The sequence below is a fragment of the Nicotiana tabacum genome, chromosome 8 (genome assembly GCF_000715075.1).
Source record: "Nicotiana tabacum cultivar K326 chromosome 8, ASM71507v2, whole genome shotgun sequence".
NCBI lineage: Eukaryota > Viridiplantae > Streptophyta > Magnoliopsida > Solanales > Solanaceae > Nicotiana > Nicotiana tabacum.
The window spans coordinates 53,909,257-53,917,454 of NC_134087.1; the positions used below are offsets into that span (position 1 = coordinate 53,909,257).

Below are 8,198 nucleotides of genomic sequence, written 5' to 3' on the forward strand. Positions count from 1 at the left end.
GATATCACTAACTTTGTACAAGAAATCTTCAATGGAAAAAGGCTGACCAAGTTCTTCTCACACACATGCTTGGTGTTAATTCCTAAAGTAGAGTCACCCAGTAGTTTCTCTGAGCTGAGACCCATCAGTCTAAGCAACTTCACTGCCAAAATTATTTCCAAAATCCTTTCTAGAAGGTTGAATCATATACTCCATAAAATCATTTCAGAAAATCAAAGTGGGTTTGTCAAAGGGAGATCCATCACTAAAAACATATTGCTAGTGCAAGAGATCACCCAGAACATCAAGAAGAAAAACTGCGGGGGTAATGTTATTATCAAATTAGACATGGAGAAAGCATACGATAGAATGTCATAGTGCTTTATCATGTCGGTTTTGAGAAAATTTGGTTTCTCGGAGGAGTGGATTGACATCATTTGGGGTCTGATTAAGGGAGTTTGGTACTCCATTATTATTAATGGTAATAGAAAAGGTTTCTTCACCTCTTCTCAGGGCTTGAAACAGGGATATCCACTCTCCCCATCTCTGTTTATTATTAGTACGGAAGTGCTTACCAGATCCTTGAATAACCTCTTAATATGTGAAGACTTTACCCCTTTCAGCATGAATAACAGAGGTCCAAAGATCAATCACCTTACATATGCAGATGACATTGTCATATTCTGTGGAGGTAACAAGAAATCCATCGAACTTAAGAAGCAAATCAAGAGGTATGAGAAGGCGTCAGGGCAAAAAGTCAACAATGACAAGAGTTATTTCATCATGTCTCCTAACACCTCTGCTTCCAGGATCAACAGAATTTGGCAAGCTTCAGGTTTCATGGATAAAACATTTTCTTTCAATTATCTGGAGTGCCCTATTTATCATGGAAGGAAAAACACTGTTTTATTTAAAGGTATGCTAGCTAAGATTATTAAAAGACTCAATGGATGACAAGGTAAAATTCTCTCCCCAGGGGGAAAAATTACTCTGATCAAGCATGTATTGCAATCTCTCCCCACTTACATATTGTCTGCTATGAGCCCCCCAAGAGCACTATTACTCTCATAGAAAAACATTTTGCAAATTTTTTCTGGGGTTCCACAGATGGGTCTAATAATTATCATTGGAGTTCTTGGCACAATATGTGCCTTCCCAAAGAAGAAGGTGGTATTGGAATTAGGAGGATGCAAGATATAATTGATACTTTTAGTATCAAGAGATGGTGGAGGTTTAGAACTAAAAACTCTCTATGGGCCACCTTTCTTAGAGCCAAATACTGTCCGAGGTCTCATCCGGTAAGTAAAATCATGACCTCAAAAGACTCTCACATTTGAAAAAACTTGATAAAAACCCGGCACATGGTGGAAAGGCACATTAAATGGAGCATCCAAAATGGCTCATCAAGTTTCTGGTGGGACAATTAGACTAGGGAAGGCCCCTTGGCCCATCAGGTTCAGGGCATCGGGAACTCGGCCAAAACCCAAGTTAAGGAATTCTTAACTAATGGGCAATGGGACATCAACAGGTTAAATTAGGTTCTCCCTTCCCACATCTCTGATCTTAGTTGCAAAATTGAGGTAGGTAATGATACGGATGATGATTTCCCTATTTGGTCCTTGTTGGATGATAGAAATTTCTCAAACAAATCGACATGGAACTCTATTAGATTTAAAAAAACAAAAAACAATTTTTTAAAGAATCTTTGGCATCATTCTATTCCTTTTAAAATGTCCTTCCTAACTTGGAGAATTTTGAAAAGAAAATTGCCATTTGATGATTTGATTGGTAAGTTTGGTACTAGCATTGTGTCGAGGTGTTCTTGTTGTAATGTGCCACAGGTAGAATCCATGTAACATGCTTTTGTAGAAAGTGAAGCGGCGATACACATATGGAAGAGCATTGGTAGCCCATTGGGCATCACCCACCAAAATGCACCTATTGCGGCAATTCTCAAGAATTGGTGGGAAGTCAAAACAAAAAATAAAATTCATGGTCGGGTTCTACAAGCTACACCAATATTTATCTGCTGGGAAATTTGGAAACAAAGATGTTTTTGTATATATGGCACGCAAAAGAAATTCCAACACAATGTCATGAAGCAACAGGTTGAATGGAACATCAAAGCCAATATTGCCAAACTTATGCCAAATGAAGATACTCAATACAACTGGCCTTCCCTCTGCAACTTAATTGAAAAGCTGAAGCCTGTACAAACGTGGAAGCAAGTTCAATGACATCCTCCGCTTGATGGCAAAGTTAAAGTTAACACAGACGGAAGCTATATCAAGGAAAGTGGGAAAGCCGACGTAGGAGGAATCATACGAGATGAGGATGGAAATTGTATCATGGCCTATGCAATGTCGATAGATTGTGATAGTCATAACATGGCCGAGGCTCTAGCTGCTGAGTTCGGAGGAAAATGGTGCAACCAGTTGGGTTTTACTAATTTTGTTCTCGAACTTGATTCAAATATCATAGTGAACATGGTCAACCAAGAAGGAAACAAGAATAGGAAACTAAAGATGGTGGCGGATAGAGTTACAAGATGGGTTCAAGAAGCAAATGCGACAGCCCAACATTATTACAGAGAAGGAAATCAGGTAGCCGATGCCTTAGCTAAAATCGCCTCCATATCTGGTACGAGAATGATTTACCAATCCTTTGAACAACTCCCAAAAGAAGCCAAAGGTCCTTTCATGATGGACAAGTGGCAAATGCCTAGTATTAGAACAAAGTATGAAAAGAATAAATTTTTTTTAGTTAAATTAGGATGTATATAGCTTTGGCAGTAGAGAGGTAGTTTCCTCTACTGTCCTTTTTGTGTGATAGCAATCACCATGTTGTATTATGTTTCCGAGGTCAGGCCTAGCCCCCCTCACTGATCTTTTTTGCAATACAACACCTAGACATCTGTCTGGGGAATTTTATATAAAAAAAACTGGCATACATTTGTTATGTTAACAGATCAAATATTTGAAGTCTGAAGAAGCTCCGTGAAGAAAGTGTAGAGCAAGTTGAAGTACAAGAGGTTTATATTTTGTTAGGGATGGTTTAAAGACACTGTACATATGCTGCACTTTTTTTTTTTTTTTTTGTCTTCTTAGGAATTATTAAAAATGATGTCATATGATTTAGATTGGTTTTTGGTAAATATGATACTTTAGTTCTTTGTATTGACAAGGATACCAAGTATTTGATTTATTTTAGAGTGTGGCTATACATCTAATTAAAAAATTTGTACTTATATTTAATATAATTTTACATTAAGCAAAAAAAATATGGTCATTGAAACTCTTTAATAATAGGTTTCTCAAATAGATAAATGGGAATTAACAATGGTAAATTTGGTTCTTAAAAGTAATACAAATAACGAAGGGAGTATTGGTCGCTAAAAGCACTTTCAAGGACTAAATTAATTGTTTTCATTAATGTAACGACTTTTAACGACCGGATAATAATTTAATGAACGGAAAATTCGGTCATCAAAAATGAGGTATAACGACCGGAATTTATGTCGTCGCTAAAGAATCTTTAACGACCGTATTGTAAACCAATTATTAACTTTTAGCATCGGAACTTTTAACGACCGGTGACGACCAAATTTTTCTGGTCGTTATTAACTTATAACGATCGGAATTGCTTTTCCTTTGCTAAAGGCCTATTTCCTTGTATAAACTTCTAGAAATGGCGTTCCTTTCACCAAAGATTCTCTAACGAAATTTCAAGAATGCGCTTGAATACTTTTCATTTAGTCACTATCCCCAATGATTTCATCATACGTGGCTAGTTCTGGAACCTTCAGTTTTCAGCATCACGCGTATTTTTTACCAAAAAAATATTAAAATTTCAAATAAGAAAAGCAAAAAAAAATACATCCTTTGCATTGGCATACTATTAATCTTGTATTGCCACCTTAGCCCTTTCAGTTAAAGCTTCCACCAGTTGTGTTCTTCCTCACTCTTCAGTTGCTAACTTGCTATACAGTATACCCTGACAATTTCTCCAGTCCCCAGTTCTAAATTACCAGCAAAAACGATAGTGTAATAAATTGCAATTATGTGTCATTTGTTTAAACACGTACATTTCTTTCTATTGTTACACATAACTCAATCCAAACTCTTACCCTATATCTTAGAAAACAAATTGCGATTTACTAATTAATGTCACTATCAGGGAATTAACTATGTTTCTTGAGGGGGGCTTTCACGCAGCATAGTCTATATTAAAGAATTAAACGGAAGAAAATTGTAGCTCCTGCATGTTTATTGTACATTATGACACCCAATTAATCCCAAAATCTACAACACTTGATTGAAATTTTATTGGGTGAATCAAAATTATTTGTAAGCCAACATTATATTATGACCAAACAAAAAAGGGAAAAGGACAAAGAAATTCAAAATGTTAAGGAGTATGTGGTAATTTAGCAAAACTTTTGTAGAACAGATGGTGATACCTGCAATTTCCAAGAAGCTTCCCGCGCCATCAACTGAAATGATTTCATTCACAAATGTCAGCCAAATATCGTTATCACAAACTCCCATATCTTACGTATATATCAATCATCATATATATAAAAATGACTGCTGAGTATATGATATGTGATATCGAACATCTTCTAAACCTCAGACCAGAAATGAGAGCTCCGCCAAGGCTTGCCGATGTACATACAAATTCAAAAATTCTTTTGGAAACATCAGATAAAATTGAAACGATACAGACTAGAAAATTAGAATGTTCAGTACAAAAGGGCGTAGGCAGCAGCATAGATGTTCTGGCTGGAAATATGACAATAATTGGCGAGGAGAAGCAAAAGAAGCTAAAGAAGTTGTTGTTGAATGTGCATATACAGAACAGTTTGGGGCCGGTACATGTTGTGATATCGCACGAAAACGCTGTCGGGGACTTGATAAAGGCTGCCATTGAGATTTACGTGAAGGAGAAGCGGCGGCCTTTGTTGCCTAGTCGTGATTCTCGGTGTTACCAGCTTCATTACTCCCAGTTTAGTTTGGAGAGTAAGTTCTTTAATTTGTTTTGCTCCCAACTTGAGGAATATTAATGTTTATGTCATTTTCTTTTGCTCATTGCAATTTAGTCCCTTTAAATCATATTTTTGCATATTATGCCGTATTAAAATCCCTTTATTTAATTTTTTTTTAAATTTGCGACTTCATATTATTTATAAATTTTAAATAAAAAAAAAGAGAGAGAGAAAGAGAAGTGTTTGGTTGTGGGCTTGTGGCTCTTATTTTATTGTTGTTCTTCATATATATATATATATATATATATATATATATATATATATATATGTAGATCAAATCAGTCAAAACTGTGAAAATTGCGCAGCAACGAGTTTTGAATACTCCTTTTGTCATAACTGGTTTGACACATTTTATTTTGCTCGTCAACTTGATAAAAATTTATAATTTTTTGAATATTCAATTGGCAAAAGATTATATTTGAAATATCAATCAAAGTTAATTTTGTTTGACTATTGGAAACAATATAAGTGATAAACATTTTGGAACAGACCGAGGCGTATATTTGTCCTTTTCTTAAGTAATAATTTTAAGGCATTTTTGTTTTTTCTGTCTCGTCCATCTGAGTTCACTTTCCTTTTATAATTTTCTTATGTTGGAAAAAGTTTTATATTTTTGCTTAATGATTTGGGTAGTTGGGAATTTTCAATTCATAAAGCACTATCTTTTAGTAGTAATTAGCCATCTATAGATACCATTTGCTATATTACGGATTATAGATACCTTTTTATGTGGTTATAAGATGTATTTGATGTATTTAAACTATTGTATTCATGAATACAAAAATAAGCGTGAATCAGAGAAGTCCAGCTAATCAGTTGTATTCGAGCATATTAGACTGTATTCATGGAGTGAAACATGAGATTACAGCTGGACAGATTATTGTATTCGACTGTATTCACGGCGTGAAATAGGGGATTACACTGTTTTTAAAACGGAAAGTGAATCAATTAACATAATAGACTCCTATTATAACTCAACAAACTCAATTATAACACACAAATTTTGTATTTTTAGTTATAAAAAAAATTCTCAACCGAAAATACCTCAAAAACATAGCAATCTTCAGAGAAATTATATAATACATCTGAATACATAAATTATATTAATTAAAAAAAACTTATGAATACATTCATGGCATATAGCGAGACAGTGAATACAATGAAATACATAGAATACAGCGGGATACATTGAAATACAATGAGAGAAAAAGACGGTGAATATAATGAAATACATGGAATACAGCGAGACACATTGAATTACAATGAAAAAAAAGACAATGAATACAATGAAATACATTGAAATATATTAACAGAAAATCAAGTTGCTCAGTCCCAAACTCCATCGTCTTTGTTCAAGAACAAACCAATCGAATTATATGTCGGCGACTGCTGTCTTTGCAATCATTGGGTTGCCAATGCCATTTAGTATAAAAATTATCAGGTCTACCATTCTCAGAACAACGAAAGCCTTCATTCAAGAACTTACAATCCTTTGATTTATACAGTGGATAACTTTCATCCCAAACCCAATTCCCATAAAAAAATCCCAACTTTCTGCTCCCTTTTCCAAAAAATCCAACTTTTCAGTCTTGTTATATGGAACAGACGATCCATTGAGCCCAATCCACGTAGCAAATAAGGATGTACAAACGAGGCCCTTTGTTTACTTTTCTGTAATCCAACAAAAACAGACACAAGAATAAGCAACAGTGAAGAAAAAGCAGCCAAGTACACCCGGTGATGGCTCAAAAAGCTTCAAGCTTGAATTTCTTGAAAATTTTAAATTGGGTCATTGTGTTGAAGAATCTAGGAGATGGGCTTTGCACAAATCTAGTGGAAGGAGGAGATTGGAAATTTTAATGGGATGGAGGAAGAGAATGAGATGTATCAAAGTCAAAAGAGAAAGAAAATAGTGTAACTGATCAGCGTATTTAGTGGCTTAGGGCTAGGAGGTAACCAAAATTAAATATTTTGCTATAAACCTTAAAATGTATCTATAGAATATAATTTTTTTAAATGATATTTATTTAAAATAAATAAGGTGTTAACCTTTGCTATAGGAGGTAAAAATTCCTAAATTCAACTTATGAAGTAAACTAGGAGCCCACTATAATACCGGTCATTAATATGCATAATTTCCCATCAAGAATTAAGCATAATGATGCCCGATAATTAATTAATTTAGTAAATAGGATAGTGTACTAATGTTGTTCTCAAAACTGAAATATACTGAGTACGCTGCAATGTCTCGTGTTCAGTAAATTCTTCCAATTAAATTGAAAGATGGAATTAACTTTTTTATAAAATTAATATTCTATTTGACTAACTATTTTCATGGTGGGAATATATATACAGGCTTGAAACCAGAGGAGAAGTTGCTGAATTTGGAATCTCGAAATTTCTTTCTATGTCCAAAACCAAATTGTAGTATTAATTCATCTTGCAAGGTCAAAGCAAAGGCCGCGGCGAAACTTCCACTTCTATTGGCAAAGTTCATGGATCTCTTAGTATAAATTGTGATTACTCTAGTAGTTTTTTTGTCAAAATGCCACCTGATCCCTTTGTTTTAAGCATTTTGAGCAAACCATGGTCACAACAAATAATGTTCTTCACTCGATAAAAGATTCACACCCGAATTCTATAGTTTTTGATTCACTATTTCTACCCCTAAAGGGATAGGTACTTTCCTTTTGAGCCGGTTGTGGGCGAAGTTCACGCGAATTTGATATTTGATCGTATTTTTCTCCTCTTTTTATTATAATTGTTTCTGCTTTTAATTTTGCATGTGTAATTAACAAGTTTTATAAAGTAGCACGAAATTGCTACAGATGCACAATGGGTTTAATTGGTTACTTCATTAGTTTAATTTGGTGCAAAATGCATTCACGCTGGAGATGTACACACTTTACATTTAAATTTAAGCTCAACTTTGTTCGTCAATAAAACATCATCTTGGATAAGTTTTGTTTGAGATTTTGCTTCAAAAGCTTACACTTCTTAAGTGAATGCTCTTTATCCTCTCTGAATAAATTTTTGGAATTTTCGTCTAACTCCAAATCTCCAAATCCATATTTACTTTGACTTCTTAATTGCGAACAATGAAAACTAAAATAACAAAAAGTACTTTAAAAGATGAAAATGAACTAAAACCATTCGTTCTACTTTTGGAGTTAGT

General features: G+C 34.3%; 1 long non-coding RNA gene across 1 annotated transcript; it reads left to right on the forward strand.

Moving 5' to 3' along the window:
• The first annotated feature begins 4,567 nt into the window (after positions 1–4,567).
• LOC107787354 (uncharacterized) lies at positions 4,568–7,781 on the forward strand. Its single transcript, XR_012693985.1, has 2 exons — positions 4,568–4,997; positions 7,379–7,781. It is a non-coding gene; the product is annotated as an uncharacterized LOC107787354 (long non-coding RNA).
• The last annotated feature ends 417 nt before the right edge of the window (positions 7,782–8,198 follow it).